Raw genomic sequence first — 18,452 nt, forward strand, 5'->3', positions numbered from 1 at the left:
TGAAAGAATTACACATCTTGTCTGGAAACTTTTTAAAGCTAACTACAGTTTCTTCAAAGATGCAAATTGTTTACCTTGAGAATTTTATAAATTGCATTTCTATGCAAATTTGTCCTCAGTGATACCACCCATTTTCTTATTTATAATCTGTGATCCAATAAAGGCTCTGTGCTTTCATTCAGTTTTCAAGCATCTGTTATGAACCTTCGTGTAACATTTGATAGCTTTTCCCCCCTAATTTTCCCCTTGTCTATTCTACAAATCGCAGTATTCTGTAATGATTATACTTATGTGAAGAAAGATTATGATTTGCTTGGGATTTATAAGTTAACATCATCTCTATAACATTTTCAGCCTTTTTTTAAAAAATAGAACTTTAGGATACTAGTAGTCTGCTCTCACCGCTGTTTAAGTCTACAGAAATTGGGATTTGTATATGCAATAAGCTACCAGCGCTTTGCGCAGAATCAGTAGTAACTAAGAACCATAGCCAATGCCCCCAAATTAGTTATTAATGAGCTAACAACTTGATCTCTGCTTTAAAATACAGGATTATGATAACTTTCAATATTGACTTTGAATGTTCATAAAAAAACTAACACTTTTAACACAGAAGTAGCTAAATCAAGCTGACCAAGATGATTTTCCTCAATGGCATGTATAAGTTCCAAATGAGCAGTTATGAATGATAAAATCCTTGATTATTCAACCTAATGGACAGGAACAGTAAATATACCCCAAGTTAAACTACATGCCGACTTTAATATGCTACTTGTTGAGGGTGGAGCAGACCAGATTCTTTTTCAGGACTAAGATAAACTTTGAGACCCCTTCCAACTATGAGATTTTGTGAACATATATATAAAACTTTATGCTTAAATCTGGTCTCTTTGGCTTTGATTGATTTGGCAGACCAAGAGACCTTAACTAGATAGTGAAGAGAAAATGGATCAAAACAAGATATTCACATATGACCAAAAGTTAAGTATAAAGTATTGTTCCAATGCATTTATCTACTGGAGGTCAGAGTTCAACAAGTTTAAGGCTTTTTTTTTTTCCTGAGTCTTTCTTGGTGGTTTTTTTTTTTTATTATTATTTAGACAAACTTGTTTGAACTAATAGGCTACTTTTAAAAGTTGTTGGATTTGCTTTTGTATCATTTGATGTTGGGTTATAGGTATAATACACTGCTAACGCTAGCAATATTTCTAAAACTTTCTGAAACTCATATTCCCTATAAAGTTGTTAATACTTTTATTACCACTATTGATTTCTAGGGACTCTGTGTGTGTGTGTGTGTGTATGTGTGTATAAATCAGAAGAAAGGGTACTCTAAATGATGGAGAAGTCACTTGGTTTATTTTGCATTTCATGGTGCCTGTACATTCCTTTTGCATGATTGTAATGAAATCATTACTGTCATTACTGAGATATCCCAGAAGTATATCACACTGAACCTCCCCAAAATAGAGTGCCTAATCTTCTCCTTGAAATTGCCCCTCTTCCTGATTTCTCGACTTTTGTTGAAAAGGTCACCAGTTCAGTCAACCAGTATTAAAACCTCAGTCATCCTCAACTCTTTATATCCAGTTAGTTGCCTAGTCTTTTGTCAGTTCTCTCTACAAAATCTCTTCTTTCTAACTCATCTTGCCAATACCTTAGTTCAAAGGCCACATAATTGTGCTCCCTGCTTTCATTCTCCTTTCTTTAATCTGTCACAGAGCTACCAAAACCATCTGTCTAAAGTATGGGTCTGACATCGCAACTGCCATGTTGAGAAACCTTCCATATTTCCCTTTAGCTACCAGGATAAAATACCAACGTCCCACCCTGGCATTTGAAATCTTCAGTCCTGCTTCATTTCACATTGCTCCCTTTCCTGCACTCTATGTACCAGCCATTCTGGACTATTTGCTGCTCCTAAGCATTCCATCTCTTGTTTCTATGCCTTTGCATAGGGTGGAAGCAATTCCTCCTCCTGTCTCTTTGAAACCTTAGATCCTCTCAAGGCTTAGCTCAGGTATCACTTACATGAAGCCTTTCCTGATTTGCCTAGTACTTAGGGCTCTCTCGTTTCTCAAATTATCTTGTATTTATTTATCTCTTTGCAAGTTGTATCCCTCCAGAAGAATGTGAGCTCGAAAGTAGGGACTAGTTTTCATTTTTGTATTTTGTACTCTCAGTGCCTTGCACTTTCAGTGGATCCGTGATGTCATTAATATGGGTATTTTCTCCAGTGACACAGATGGCAACCTACTCACGTCTGCCCATGCTATTACTCTTGTCCATATCCTCCCATAAGTTTGTTTTAGGGGATCCATCCTGCAAGCTCTGGGCCTTCCTTGAACTCTTGAAATCATAAGAATACCAATGATACATGCAGGTTGTCATAGAATTATATAATTTTGGAATTGAAAGGGATCCTAGGAGCTATCTAGTCCCAATATTGAAAAAAGAATTTCACTGCAACATACTCAACAGGTGGTCATCCAGTATTTGCTTGAAGACCTCCAATGAGGGGGAGAGGGAGTGGAGATTCACTTACTCGAAAAGTGGTCCAGACCATATTTGCATAGCTCTAATTCTTAAGAACATGTTCCTCACACCAAACCTAATTGCTTCTGCAACATTCATTGTTGCTCCTGTTTTTGCCATCTGGAGATGAACAGAGCAAGTCTAATCCTACATGACAGCTCTTCAGATTATTAAGGATGGTTATCATTCAAATGAGTTACATGCATTCTAGTTCCAAACAAAAAAAAATCGTAATAGTCTTTGAGAATTGACAGATAGCTTCTTTAACAGAAACTTTCTAAAACTTTGCTATAAATCTTAAAAACATCGCTATTTAGGAAAAGTTTAAAAAACTGACCCTTATCATCTGAAAAATCCTTCATGACATGAGTGAAATAATTCAGCTTTAAAACGTAATTGGCTTCAGTTTGCCTACATCTCTTTAATATATTGTGCAGAATGGTGATTACTTCTTTTGTTAGTATTCTACATAGATCCATATTCCAAATCCCTATATTGCTTTTACAATTTCAAAGAATCAGAGTGGTGTAGTGGGAAAGTCCATTGGACTGGTTTATAATCAAGGACAATCACTAAAATAGCTGTGTGACCATAAGCAATTATATAACTTCTCTGAACTCTTTTATCCATCTGTAAAGTGAGAATTATAATATTAGCATTAACTACCTCACAGGGTCATTGTGATGAAAATCTTTTGTAAACCCTGAAGCTTTCTAGAAATGTGAGTTTATTATCAGTCAAGAAACAGTCATTAAATGCTACTTTGTGCTAAAGTCATCACTGGGAATATCCCTACAAGGATGAACTTAAAGGTCCAATTTAAAAAAATGTCAGGGACCTTGCTAGGCACATTCAATGCAAAACCAAAAGTCTCTGTCCTCAAAGAGCCTCCATTCTTTTTTTGGTGGGGGTGGGAATTACATACACACAAAATAAATACAAAGCAATTTTGGATTTGTTTAAAAAAATATATTGTTTTAAAAAAAATTTATATCCAGTTTTGTATTCTTTCCCTCCAGCCTCTCCCTGACTCATTGAGAAGGCAAGCAATGTGACACCCATTATACATGTACAGTCATTCAAAACTTATTTCCATATTAACCATGTTGCAAAAAAAGCAAGAAAAATAAGACTTAAAAATATCCTTCAAACTGCATTCATGGTTTATCAGTTCTCTCTCTGAAGCTGGATAGCATTTTTCATCATGGGATTGTTGTGGGCCATTTTATTGATCAGACTAGCTAAGTCTTTCATAGTAGATCATTACAATATTGCTGTTATTATGTACAATGTTCTACTTCTGTTCACTTTGCATCAGCTTATGTAAGTCCTTCCAAGGCTTTACAAAACCCCTTCATCAATTCTTACAGCAACACAATAGTATTCCATCATAATCACATACCATAACAAAGTAATTTTGGAGAGTTGGCATCAGCATCCAGGGGGATCAAGAGAGGCCTCATGGAGGAGAAAGCACTGAAACTGAGTTTTGAAGGAAGCTAGAGATTTTCAAGAAGCAAAAATGAGAGAATGAATTCCAGGGATGTGACAAAGGGATAAGGCATGAAAAAGATTGAGGATAAGTGGCAACAAATAGGCTAGGTTGGTTGGAACATAGCTTAAAGGGGGGAAACATGTAATAAGCCTTGGAAAGCCTGGCGCCAGATTGTGATGGGTTTTAAATGCTAAACAGAAGGAGTCTACATTTCGTTCTATAGGCAAGAAGGTGCCACTGGAGCTTTTTGTATAAGTGAGTGAAATATACCTCTTCTTAAGAAATATCCCCATTTTAAAAAAATAGTATTTTATTTTTTCCAATTATGTATAAAGATAGTTTTCACCATTCATTTTTTGCAAGATTTTGAGTTCCAAACTTTTCTCCCTTCCTCTCTCTTTACTCCCTCCTCCCCAAGACAGCAAGCAATCTGATATAGGTTATACATACACAATCCTGTTAAACATATTTCCACGTTAGTCAGATTGTGAAAGAAGAATCAGAACAAAAGGGGAAAATCACAAGAAAGAAAAAACAACAAAAAAAGAAAATGTATGCTTCTATCTGCATTCAGATTCCATAGTTCTTTCTCTATATGTGGGTAGCATTTTTCATCATGAGTCTTTGGGAGTTGTCTTAGAACCTTGCATTGCTGAGAAGAGCTAAGTCTATCATAGCTGATCACACAATGTTGCTGTTACCATGCACCATGTTCTCCTGGTTCTGCTCACTTCACTCAGAATCATGTAAGTCTTTCCAGGTTTTCCCGAAGTCTGCCTGCTCATCATTTCTTATAGCACAATAGTATTCCATTCCATTCATATACCACAACTTGTTTAGCCATTCCCCAAATGATGGGCATCCCCTCAATTTCCAATTCTTTGCCTCCGCAAAAAAGCTGCAATGAATATTTTTGTACAGGTGGGTCCTTTCCCATTTTTTATGATCTCTAGTAGTGGTATTACTGGGTCCAAGGGTATGCATAGTTTTATAGCCCTTTTGGCATAGTTCCAAATTGCTCTCCAGAATGGTTGGATCAGTTCACAACCCCACCAACAATGCATTAGTGTCCCAATTTTCCCACAGCTTCTCCAGTATTTATCATTAGGAATATCCCTTTAGCAACCATGTAGAGGAAAGAGACTGAGTACTTTGAAAACATTCAGGAGGTAGTTCTTAGAAGAGAATAGACAAAATAATCAGCAAAATATCTTCTTTCCTCTGTGTTAAAATCTCAAGTGGGTTTATGAGACCATAGATTTAGCGTGTAGGCCTCTTAAAGGTCATCTAGTCCCAACTCATTTTAAAGAGGAGGAAACTGAGGCCTAGAAAAAAACGTTTTGTCCAAGATCTTATAGGTAGTGTTGACAAACAGAATTTAAACCCAAGTCCTCAAACTCCTGAACTAGTGTTCTTTCCACTTGTGTTTATAAGAAATCCATTTTGAAAGGTCCAATAAGTAGTGATATGTAATGGAAGCTCAGGAGAGAGATTCTATTGCTCAGGTTGTCATCTGTCTAAATGTGCATCTAGAATGCATGGAAGCTAATGAGATCACAGAGAAAGGAAAAAGAAAAGAGGGCCCAGGATAAAGCTTAGGAGTTAAGGGGCATGGATGAGGACCAGCCAAGAGACTACATGACTAGGCAAATAGAAGGGAAACTAAGAGAAAGCACTGTCACAAAATCCAAGAAAGAATATTTTGGAGTACAAGATGATGACCGGTGTCAAATAATGAATAGAGGAAAATGATAACTGAGAAGAAGCCATTAGATTTGGCAACTAAGAGATCACGGCTAACCTTGGAAAGAGAAGTCTCAGTTAAGTGAAGAAGCTAGATGCCAGGCAGCAAAGGATTGGGACTCAACTGAGAAGAGTAAATGGAGGGAAGGAGTAGGACAACTTTTTCTTGGAGGTTACCTTGGAAACAGAGGGAAAATATAGACAAGATTATTGCAATTATTATCATTCTAAATAAAAATTGAGTTATTCTAATATTCCAGAGGCTCTTATAGTGAATATTTTTCAGCTGAAACATCCATAAAAGGAATAAAATCTTGCTAGGTTGAAGACTCCTTTGCCCTATTCCCTCTCCCAGCCCTGATGTAAGGGTTAATGCAAAAGTAATAATTTGATCTGTAATTAACAACATTATGCTTAGACATGACATATGCTTATAAAATCTGTCATTTATCATGCCATTTTATGAGGCGTGTCATTTAGAAACTAGTGAAAGGCTGTTCAGTCATAGTATTGCTTTCCTTCATCAAGGGATTCCTTTAGTTTTTAACATGCCTTCTAGAGTCCTACTTTTCCAATGGTCTACTTGATGATGTGGGAAAAAAGCTGAAATGATGGAAGCATAGTGACCACACCCCACAGAAGCAATAATAGGCATGTTATTTCCTTTGCCCTCTCTCACCCTACCTTGTTCTCCCTAGATCGGATGAAGGGGTGTTTACAAACTGTCTTCAGGTTTGCCTTGCTATTTTCTACTCTGGACAGCAGAGGTCAGCAGAGCAATCCTTATAATCCAAATGACACTCTAAACAAAGTAGCGCAGGACAGAAACCTCCAACCTGAGTGACGTTTCCAGTGTTCTGTGGCGTTTTTCATTGAACTTGTTGGACTCAATAAACAGAGTCACCAGGTACCAGTCACTTACCAGAGTCTATAATATTGCTATATGCTTCAAGATGGTGAATTGGACAGAGTCTCTTTGCTTTTTCTGAATCCTGAAAGAGGTTAGGCATCCCACCAGTGTCTAGGTCTAGCATTAATAATAACCCTATTTTACAGTTGTGGCCTCATCTCGTCTTTAGACTAGACTAAAATAATCTGTGATATCCTTTTAAAGTATTTTTCAATGATCATAGATAGGGAGGGTCTCCCTGCCTCCTCTCCCCACTCATTCACCTCCAATTCATCAGTAAAGCAAATCTGATTTTTAATCTCCAGGAACTGATCATCCCTCAACATTATTCTGAAGTAGATCTTTGCACCTATGCTTTCAGAACATAAGTGTATTGCTTAAGAAGTGAGGAGAGGCAGGTTTCTTTTTGCAGTTTCTCCCCTGACTCCTGGGACAGCTAGGTGGCACTGTGGGCAGAGTGGCAGCCCTGGAGTCAGGAGGACCTGAATTCAAATGTGACCTCAGACACTTCCTAGCTGTGTGACCCTAGGCAAGTCACTTAACCCTGTTCACCTCAGTTTCTTCATCTGTAAAATGAGCTGGAGAAGGAAATGGCAAAGCACTCCAGTATCTTTGTCAAGAAAACCCCAAATGGGGTCCCGGAAGAGTTGAATACGACTGAACAATAACATATTTTCCAGTAAGGGATGGAAGTTTCCTCGATTCATGGGATTGGGATAGGGACATGGATTGTACCTGTTATTTCACTGGTATGAGGAAGTCCCAGGTGAGGAAAACTCCTTCTACCAATGCTGGTCATCACCTTCTCTGCAAATTATATAGTCTTAGAGAGTTGACTAATGCTACCCACCTTCAGTGAGAGAGGAGATGAATTCAGAATGTAGATATCTATCTATCTATCTATTGGAACATGGCTGTTGCACATTTTTTACTTGATTATTAATATTTTAATGGGTTTTGTTATTCTTGTTACTCAGTAGGTATAAGGGAGGAGGTGAGAGGAAGAGAATGAGGATCTGAAAATAAAATGAAATTGAATTTTACAGAAGAGTTCCTTTGAGCTCTGAGAGGTCGAATCACTTGCCTAGGACCGCACAACCAGTACATATGCTGAAGCAGAACCAAAACCCTGGTTTTGAGGCTAGTTCTTTACTATCATGCTCCCTCTCATGTCCTCCTGCTCCCTGATTTCTCTTGCAGTAGTGTAGAAGCTCAAATGAGATAATTTATGACATATTAAAGTGGATACATGAAATAGCTACATAAATTGAGATGCAGATACATAGTGCCTTTTTAGATTCACCATATGAATGAATATTGTTTATATATTGTACATATGTATATGTGTGTATATTTATCTAAAGATGTATTAGGTGGTACAGAGGATAGTGTGCTAGGCTTAGAGTCAAGAAAACTTGAATTCAAATCCTGAATTAGATGCTTACTATGTTACCCTGAGTTAGTCACTTAGCATCTCTGCTCCATTTCTCCAGCTGTAAATGGAGAGGTTTGGACTCTGTTAGCTCTAAGGGTCCCTTCCAGCTCGAAATCCACTATGAGTACATATACATGCAATTTTCCCAAGAGTTTTTTTTTTTTTTTGGTGTTCTGACAAGGTTTTAAGAGTTGTGACTCAACGACTTCCTTTCTCACCTGGCTAGAGTTGCCCCAAGAAAGAAAGGACTAAATTGTCAGATTTATGGAGAATGGAAGAATTTATGACCAAACAAGAGAGAGAGAACATTATGAAATGCAAAATGGATAATTTTGATTACATTAAATTAAAAAGTTTTTGCACAAACAAAGCTAGTGCAACCAAGATTAGGAGGGAAACAGAAAACTGGGAAAGAATTTTTACAACTAGTATCTCTGATAAAGGCCTCATTTCTAAAATATAGAGAGAGCTGAGTCAAATTTATAAGAATACAGGTCATTCCCCAATTGATAAGTGGTCAAAGCATATGAACAGGCAGTTTTCAGACGAAGAAATTAAAGCTATCTATAGATATATGAAAAAATGCTCTAAATCGCTTTGGATTAGAGAAATGCAAATCAAACAACTTTGAGGTACCACATCACACCTATCAGATTGGCTAACACAACAAAACAGGGAAATGATAAATGCTAGAGAAGATGCACTAATGCATTGTTGGTGGATTTGTGAACTGATGGAACCATTCTGGAGAGCAATTTGGAACTATGCCCAAAGGGCATACCCTTTGAGCCAGCAATACCACTTCTATGTCTGTATCCCAAAGAGATTGTGCAAATGGGAAAAGGACCCACACACACAAAAATATTTATGGCAACTCTTTTTGTGGTGGCAAAGAATTGGAAATTGAGGGGATGCCCATCATTTGGAGAATGGCTGAACAAGATGTGGTATATGAATGTAATGGAATACTGTTGTGCTATAAGAAATGATGAGCAGGCAGACTTCGAGAAAACCTGGAAAGACATATATGAACTGATGCTGAATGAAATGAGCAGAACCAGAACATTATATGCAGTAACAGCCACATTGTGTGATTGACTAACTTTGATAGACTTGGCTCTTCTCAGCAATGCTAGGATCTATGATGACTCCAAAAGACTCATGATGGAAAATGCTGTCCACATCCAAAAAAAGAACCTATGAAGTCTGAATGCAGATCGAAGCATATTATTTGCTCTCTCTTTTTGTGTTGCTTGTTTGTTTCTGCTTTCTTGTGATTTCTCCCATTGGTTCTAATTCTTCTTCACAACATGACTAATGTGAAAATAGGTTTAATGTGAATGTATATATAGAGCCTGTATCAAATTGCATGCCGTCTTGGGGTGGGGAAAGGGGAGAGATGGGGAGAAAATTTGGAACTCAAAATGTTGTAGAAGTAATTGCTGAAAACTATATACATACATACATATATATATATATATATATATATATATATATATATATATATTTTAAGGAAAGCACTAAATTTCTAAAGTCAAGTCTGGCTGGAGGCTTTGCCTTAGTATTCTGTTCCCAAAGAAATTACATCTCCTTTAAGAGTCAGTTTAGTTCTTCCCAGATACCACACATATATCAGAGACACCCCATGAATAATGGTGAGATGAAAGAGGGCATTGCTATGTTTTTTGGGTTTGTTTTCAAACTGTTTAATTCACCAAGCTAAGTTGCCAAGTGTTTTGTGGGGCACGTTGTGTAGACCAAAGTTATCCATTTTATCATCTATATTTTTGTCAAGGGAGAGTTTTGCTGGACTTTCAAATCTGATCATTCCTTTTATGAAGCCAACACTTTGATGGATCTGTGATTTTCATGGGTTTCAGGTGCTCGAAATCCTCCTCCTCCCCATCACCAAAGATAGAAGCTTTCACTTATCTTCTCCACTTGTCATTTTTATCCACGACTTTTTGTACTTCCTCCTGATCCACCCAAGTTTATGAAGTTGCCATGTAAGATACATTCACATTTCATTTTTAGTGGCCCTAGACCAAAGGATTTTATTTTCTGTATCTCTTAAATTTAATCGAGCTTTTGAAACAAAACGTTGGACTTTATTAGTAAGTCATTATCTTGGTGGGAGGGGGACGGGTGAGGAAAGCTCACCAGGCGGACGTCTCACCTGGTGAAAGACTCCCAGTCCAAATCTGAGGGCGTGGTTGTAGGGGAGATTGTGTTGGGAATCAGGCACACTTTGGTGCCCTGGGAAGAGGTAACACTGTTCTCTCCGCATTGTACTTTTTAGTGAGTATAGTTCCGACGTTCTATACACTACTTGTTTTCTGCTATGCCCCAAAGTACTTAAGACATGTACTTTCTCCTCTCTTACAACGTGTGTGAACGCGTGTGTGTATGAGTGTGTGCGCGCGCCCGCGCGCTCCAGTGCACTCTCTACAATCTTTGGGAACCCCCAAGATTCCGGACCGCGGAGGTTTCTAAGCCGCCACTAGCGAGGAGCCGCCTAGGGCCGACCGCCCACGAGTCTTCCCCGCCCCACTCGCGTTCAGAGGAGGGGATGGGCCACGCCATCCCGCAGCAGCCGGTTTTGTGGCTCGAGACCTTTTGGCCTCCACCCCTCTGGCCCCACAGCTTGGCGTGAGCTGGGATAGCCCAGGCAGAAGGGTTTCCGCCCCCGCGTCCCCCCGCAGTAGCTCTGGGGAGAAAGCGCTCCCTCCCGCCGCGCGCTTTCCTCCCCGCGGCTCCCGTCCGACTGAGACCGAAGCAGCTCCTCGGCGCCGAACCGAGCCAGGGTGAACCCGGGACGCGGTGGCTGCGACAGGTGAGTTCGGCGAGCCCCGCTGGGGCCCCGGGAGGGAGCGGGCAACTTTGGGATCCGGAGCTGAGCCTAGCCTAGGATCTGATAGCAGGCAGGACAGACCAGCTGTCTCTCTCGCCCCTTCAGCCCTGCTGTGATATCAGTCTCCATTCCAACTGTGATACCCCCTTACCTACTTCCTTCCGTATTCTTTGGTTCCTCTGTTGCCTCTCAGTCCTCCCGTAGCACCCAGATCCTTCTGCCCTCGAGCTCTCTTCTTCCTACAGTCCTCAGGGCGACCGGGGGCAGGAAGCGAATATATGGTGCGTATATATGTGAATATATGGACCCAGGCTGAGGTAGCATTGTATCCTTCCTATCCAGGAAAATGGATGGAATTGGTGCGTGGGTTGCCGGGGGAAGGTTAAGTTCATCACTTTTGGGGAACTTCCAAGGAGGGAAGCTCCCCAAGGTCGGCCAAAAGGGCGGGAAAGGAATGAGGTCCCTGGTTTGGAATCCGAGGATAGACCGTGAAATGAGAAGTAATCGAGGAAGGAGGAGACAAAATGAGACACGCGGTCTAGCTTTCCCTCTTTCTTGGGCTCCATCCCAGGGACCCTTTTCCCTTCGCAAAATGAGGAAAGCTCACCAGCTGGACTTCTCACCTGGTGAAAGCGCCCAGCCCAAGTCTGAGGGCGGGGTTTTAGGGGAGATTGTGAATTGTGAATCAGGCACAGCCCGGTGCCCTGGGAAGAGAAGCTGGCTGCAGGTTCAGGGGAACTCAGTTTCAATCGCAGTTCCTGCTGCAAAATTGCTCTATGACTGCGCAAATCCATTCTCCTCCAGTTTCTTCATGAACGGAATGAGAAATTTGGCTTAACTGATTTCCAAGGGCCTTTTCAGTTCTGAAAAACGGCATTGACCTGAGGTGTGGTGTTAAGAGGAGTGGAGGAACTAAAAGGAAATGTCCTGGATAGGAGTCAAGAGACTTGGCTTTTGGGGGACTTTTTTGAGGGGATTTGTTCTGTGAAGTTTGGATTCCGTCAAAAGGCTGCACTTGAGGGCCACATGTGTGCTGGAGGCTGCAGGTTCCCCACCCCTGCACCTACACCTTGAATGAATCTAATCAATAAAGACCTCTGATAAGAGCTTTCTTATTGTCTTGGCCTTATGCCTAGTCTGACCATGATTCACTCTTTGTTTCACTGCTGTTTCACTTGCTAATGTGCACATGACTTCGTATGTCACTTGCACAGCATCATCGATCCAGAGAAGGCCCCTTACATCTTACTCCTTTTAACTCCTGAGCCATCTAGCCTAGTCTGAGGGGAGGAACTGTAACTAGTTCAGAACTCTACCAAGAGGATGGGCTCAGCAAAGAGTGGTTGACTGATTAGAGGTAACCTCTAGTGACTGCCTTTTTGGAGATGAGCCAGCATTTCAGGTTGGAATTTCCTCAGAGATGGCTCGAGTTTTTATTTATTAAGCACTTATTATGTGCCAGACCCTGTGTTAAGCAGTGGGATAAAATACAAGCAAACCAGATGGTTCCTATCCATAAGAAGCTTGCGTTCCAATGGAGGGGAGAGCACACGTAAAGAGGAGTTGGAAATGGTGGGGAGGAGACCAGAAACAGGGCAAGACAGTCGGTATGAGAAGGAGAAGCCTACCCTGTGAGCTGGGGAAGAATAGCTGGGGCCCTTCCTGAAGGGTCTGGTTGAGGGGGTCATTAATCAGGAGAACAAGGCCTCAGCAAGGTGGGAAAGTGGATGGCTCAGAGGGGTGTCTATGGGACTTAGACTCTAGGACTTAAATTCTGGTCACTTCGAACCATCAAAGGGGAAGCAGGGGCTTGAACTTTGTAAACTTGGCCTAGTGGTTTTAAGCCCTAGAGATCTCCTGGATGTACGGAGGCACAGATCTTTTTTTTTTTCCTTCATCTTTTCCTGTCCTGGACCATCTCCATTGTAGTCCTGAAAGGCAAGGGAAAAACTAGAATTTTGTTTTTCAGTTGTGTCTGACTCTTCTGTGACCCCATTTGGGGTTTTCTTGGCAAAGATACTGTGGTGGTTTGCTGTTTCCTTCTCCAGCTCATTTAACAGATGAGGAGCTGAAGCAAACAGGGTTAAGTGACTTGTCCAGGGTCACACAGCTAGTAAATGTCTGAGGTTGGATTTGAACTCAGGTTCTTTTAACTCCAAGGCCATCGGTCTCCATCAGGAGGAAAATGAGTCTCAGGGAAGTTTAGTTCAATAAAACAATAGTTTATTAAGCCTCCAATATATATTCTAGGCACTGTGCTAGGTGCTGGGGATACAAATTTCTTTTTAAAAGCTCTGCCCTCAAGGAGCTTACATTCTGTAAATAATTTACCCCAGATCACATAGATAACAAATAATGGCTGAGCCCAGATTTGAATGAGCCCAGCTCAGTTCCCTGACTCCAAATCCAGGGCTCTTTCTGTGGTGCCATCCATTTCTTTCAAGACTCAACTCAAGTCTGACCTTCTACAGGAAGCCTTTCCCAATGCCTCTGAAGAGGTTTGGGGTGGAGGGGTGCTCAACACCCCAAAGTACCGACGCACCGGGTCCTGCCGAAAGAATTTGACTCAAGCTTTCTCAGCCAAGGGAAAAGACAAAGTTTATTAAGAGTTAGCCAAATAGGCCTGCCCCAAGAGATCCCACCCCTTGTGACACCTGTAATGAAAGCGGGCCAGATCAATCTGAGCTAGATTGGATCTGACCACCTTCATGGAGGCAAGGTGGAGATTATGTACACAAAGATTGTGGGAGGGATTGAGGGGTGGTCTGGGGTGACCAGAGGAGGGGTTTAGGGAGGGACTTGAGGAGGAGTCTAAGGAGGAGCTTGATGGGACTGAGATGAGGTCAGACTCCAGGGTGGGAAATAGCTGAAGGCTACGTGGAGACATATAGACAACCGAGGGCTGGGGTGACAGAGCTAGGGTATAGATATTTTGATCAGGATTAAGTGTGGGGAAACAGCTGGACAATAGAGGGCTAGGCTAGGCTAGGCAGAGACTTGGGCCCAATGATAATGCAAGGCCCATGGCCTTAGGGGAAGGCCAGATCTAGTTGGAAGACTCAAGGAGAGTTCAATGGGGCTCCTAGAGACTGTATTCCAGGTTCGAGGGGGTTCCCAGAGATTGTGCCCTCATCACCTCTGCTACCCAGTTGCTAGTGAACTCCCTCTCAATAACAGCAAACATCAGTTAAGCAGCTATTCGCAGCACACAAGTTAATGGAGGACTCTGGTAAGACTTTTCTTCCCAGTCTATGTTTCTCTTCTCTGAACTCCCACAGCATCAGGCAGCCTATGAGTTATAGATGTCTTGTTATTTCGAGGACATCTTGTCTCCCCAGCCAGATGGTGAGCCCCAGTAGGGACAGGATCTAGCCCTTATTCATCTTTGCTGACTTTCAATGCACCTGGCACAGGCCTGAGCACAACAGACCTTTCACAGAATTACTGGATATTAAGTCAATAATCAACATCAGTAGTAATAAATCCAGTTCTTGGGAGCAGAGACTCACGTCTGCCATCTTGTATAACCTGGATGCTCCAGACTTTGAATGAGTGACCAAAGTCAAGTTCAAACTGTTAGATTCTTGAACAAAAATAAACTTTTTTCCTTCCCTAGATGTAAATTTCCTTGCCTCAGACCACACAAAAATTCATTTCTGAAGGAGATTCACATCATCAAATTTTGATATAACAGTTTTGTTTAGCCAGAGAGTGGTCGTATCTGTCTTTATCTGAGGCTGAGAGGGAGGTGAGCATGATATCTGATCTCAGAGAGAGTATCCTTGGCTTCTGGTGCAGAGAGCCCTAGGCAGGGTTGGTAACTGAGATGGGCTTAAGTAAATTTTTTTTCTCTTGGCTCCAGGCCAGGAAATATTGGCAATAAAAATATCAGAAGTCTCCAGTCACTCGTCTAGCTTCTGTTCAGAAGCCAAAGATAATTCCCAACCCCGCCCCCAAGCTGAGATTATTGGGCTGATTTCAAAATGGGAGGAGTTGAACTTGTGGGCTCAGGATGAAGGTGGTGGGATTTCCTTCTCTGAAGACCTTTATGGTAACAATAACTACTCAGATTTCTACAGGTACTTCAGAGTTTTTAAAGGGCTCCCCACATTGGATGGCTATTACAAGTATTTACAGCCTCATTTTACAAATAAGGAACATAACTCGAGAACGTGAAGAACTTGCTAAAGACCTTAGAAGTAGTATGAGAGCCAAGTCTCCTGCCTCCCAAATCCTATACTCTTCCTACTATATCAATATGGCTCTTTGGGGCAAAAGTCAATACGCTATCTTTTATTAAACGCTTAGCATGTGCTAAGCACTGGATGGGGCTAGATTTAAACCACTGAGGTGAAGGGGAGTAGGAGATAGTATTTTCCCAATTTAGCATTATGGTAGACTCAATCAGTCCGGAACCTCCCCAGCCTAGCAGAGTTCCTCCTCACTTATGTATAGCTCTCAGGCCAAAGCTTTCTCTGGTTTTATTTTAAATCAAATTTCACTTGAGCATAAGGGGAAATGACTAGCCAATGGGAGTACAGTCCTTGGAGCGTGCCCAGTATACTGGTATCAACCCACCAGAAGCCTCCTGTACCTCCTCCCACCCCTTACTTGGGTAAAGATGGTTATATCAGTAGTTGGGTACAGCACATGGTAGGATGGCCCTGAGCAGGAATGATCCTAATTGAATGCAGAAGAAAGTAAAGTTGTTTTTTGCTTTTCTGAGGCATCTGGAGAACACAGGCCCTCTTTTGGAGATGTAGAAACATTCCTCAGTCCTTGAAAAAAAGTTACATTGATTTCCCACTTTGCTCAAGGCTCTCCCTGGGTAGACTTCAACTTGGTAGAAACATGTGTCAGTTTTCTGATTGTGACTCTTTCTTTTGACTCAAACTTGTCATTGTGTTTGTCCTTCGTTTTCGAAGAGGACCATGACATCAGGGAAATGATGACATGACTTGCAGTTGACTTGGATTTGAGCAGGGAAGGGCTGTGCAGAGTCTTTGTCTTTGGGACTAGGGGATCAGGCACCTTTTCACATCCCAGGCCACAACCACAGTTTGATTAAGTGAACGTTTACTGAGTACCTGGTGAGTACAAAGTCCAGTGCTTTACCCTTGGGGGACACAGGATACATTAACGCTCCTACCCTCTGCCTTCTAGTAGATGATAAAATGATAGAGATAGAAAGGACCCTAGAGGTCAACTAGCTCTGTCTCGTTTTCTTACTTTACAGAAGGTGAGACCCAGAGAGGGAAATGATCTGTTCACGTGGCTAGTGAGTAAAACAGCTGGCTCTAGAACCTAGCTAGCAGTCCTGTGTACCAGGAGATGTTCATTAGTGTTCCTGCTCGCCTTTTAAAAATCCATCCTGTTTCTTTTTAATGAAATGACAGTCATTCATTCTCTTGTTATAGAAGGTTTTCACTGAGAAGACAGCATGGTATAAACTAGATAGCCTCTGTTCAGCCATTTTCAGTTGTGTCCGACTTTTTATGACCTTTGGGGAAGATACTGGAGAATTTGTCATTTCCTTCTCCAGCTCATTTTACAGATGAGGAAACTGAGGCAAACTGGGATTAAAAAGTGACTTGTACAGGGTCATCATATAGCTAGTATATGTCTGAGGCTGGATTTAAACTCAGATCTTCTTGACTCCAGGCGGGGGGTGGGGGGGGGGAGGAGGACGGGGGAGGCTCTATCCACAGTGCCACCTAACAGCCCATGCTTTAAATCTACATTCCTATAATTATTATTTCTGATTGCTTTAAGTCTGAACTTCTGTACTTGGCATTCAATGCATTCCACAACCTAGCTCCTCTGGTCTCTCCAACATTATTTCTCCCTCCAGCCAGACCAGTTTCCTAACTTTCCAAAATCACAAGCTCAGTCCTGACTTGGTTTTTTCTCACATTGTTTCTTTAAAAACAAAAAAAAAAGATTGAGGGGATGATCTGGATTTCCCCAAGTTGTTTAAGGTGTTGTCTTATGACAGAGTAACTGATTTTAGCTTGTTTGTACCTGGAAGGAGGGTGATTGGGTTGCTTGGTTCTCTTTTGGCAACTAAAAGTGTCTTTAGATGTATTTGTGAGTAGCCAATGAGAGAGTCACTACTTCCCAGCTTTTGCCCACAGTGCCCAGTGGCATCCAAGAACCAGAATTCACCATGGAAAGTGTTAGTAATATTCTCCATGGGTTCTTCGGAGAAACAGCCAATTAAAGAAAAATAAGCAGGTGAGAGTGGTTCCTGTGTGTTTACTTTGGAACTGACGACAAGAATAGGAAGACCTCTTCATTTAAGTTCTTTTCCTAGAAATGCTCAGCTATATAGGCTGACCTAGAAATACAGCTACTGGGCACTGGTCTCCCTTCTGAGGGAGGTGGGCAGGGTAAGGAAATACACATTTACGTAAAATTTACATATGTATTTTGAGACAGTGAAATTTATTTTGGGGGGAATAGTGCCTTAAAAGTAGTTAGTTATCTCCTGGAGTTGTGGTTTCTTGGCTTGCTTTCTCTTCTCCTGCTTCATCCAATTCTTGCACATCATCTGTGTCCCCTTCCCCTCTTTGGCAAATATGTTACCTGCCTAGCATTGTGGAGGAAGTAGAAGGAGAAGTGGTCTTCCAGTCCTGGAGAAACTCATGGGCTGGCTGGCTTGGGACACAGTTGGCTGGCTGGCTTGGGACACAGTTGTGTGTCTCCCCTCCCTAATCCACCCTTCTCATAGCAGCCAAATGGATACTCCTAAAGCATATATCTGACTATGCATGCCTCTTCCCTGCTCAAGAAGTTTCAGTGGCTCCCAGGCACCTCTAGGACAAAATACAAAGTCCTCTGACATTTAAAACACTTTACAGTCTGGTTGCAATCTATCTTTTCCAGATTTATTTCTCATTACTCCCCCTCACAAACTTTTTTATGTTCTAGCCAAACTGGCCAGCTTAATGTTTTCCACACATGAAATTCCACCTCTCATCTCCATGCCTTTGCATAAGTTCTCTCCCATCCTGAGAATGTGTTCCCTTTTTCCTCTTTACCCCTTAAAATCCTGAGCCTTGGTGCAGCTAGGGATTCCTAGCTCAGTTTCTTCATCCCTAAAATGAGAACAATCATTTTTTCAAGTGCTAGTTTCTCCCAGGGACCTTTCCTGAAGGCCCCACCCCCTGAAATCATCTAGCATTTATCTTGTTTATTTTATCATTTAGTTAATGTACACGCTGTTCTCTTCGATTCTCTGCCTTGACTTTTATTAAGTGTTATTCTCACACTCTTTATATCACACATAGCACTTCATTCATAGTAGATACTCAGTGATGAATGAATGACCAAAAAGGTCGTTGAGAAATTGGATACGGTGCCCACCGGAGGAATATGGAATTTATTTTAGCGGCAATTTGGAGCCCCTGGACCTTTTTGAGTAAGAGAGTGACCTGGTCGCCTGTGTCTTAAGAATATCAATATGGCAGGTGTGGGGAGAATG

The sequence above is a fragment of the Trichosurus vulpecula genome, chromosome 3 (assembly GCF_011100635.1).
Source record: "Trichosurus vulpecula isolate mTriVul1 chromosome 3, mTriVul1.pri, whole genome shotgun sequence".
Taxonomy (NCBI): Eukaryota; Metazoa; Chordata; class Mammalia; order Diprotodontia; family Phalangeridae; genus Trichosurus; species Trichosurus vulpecula.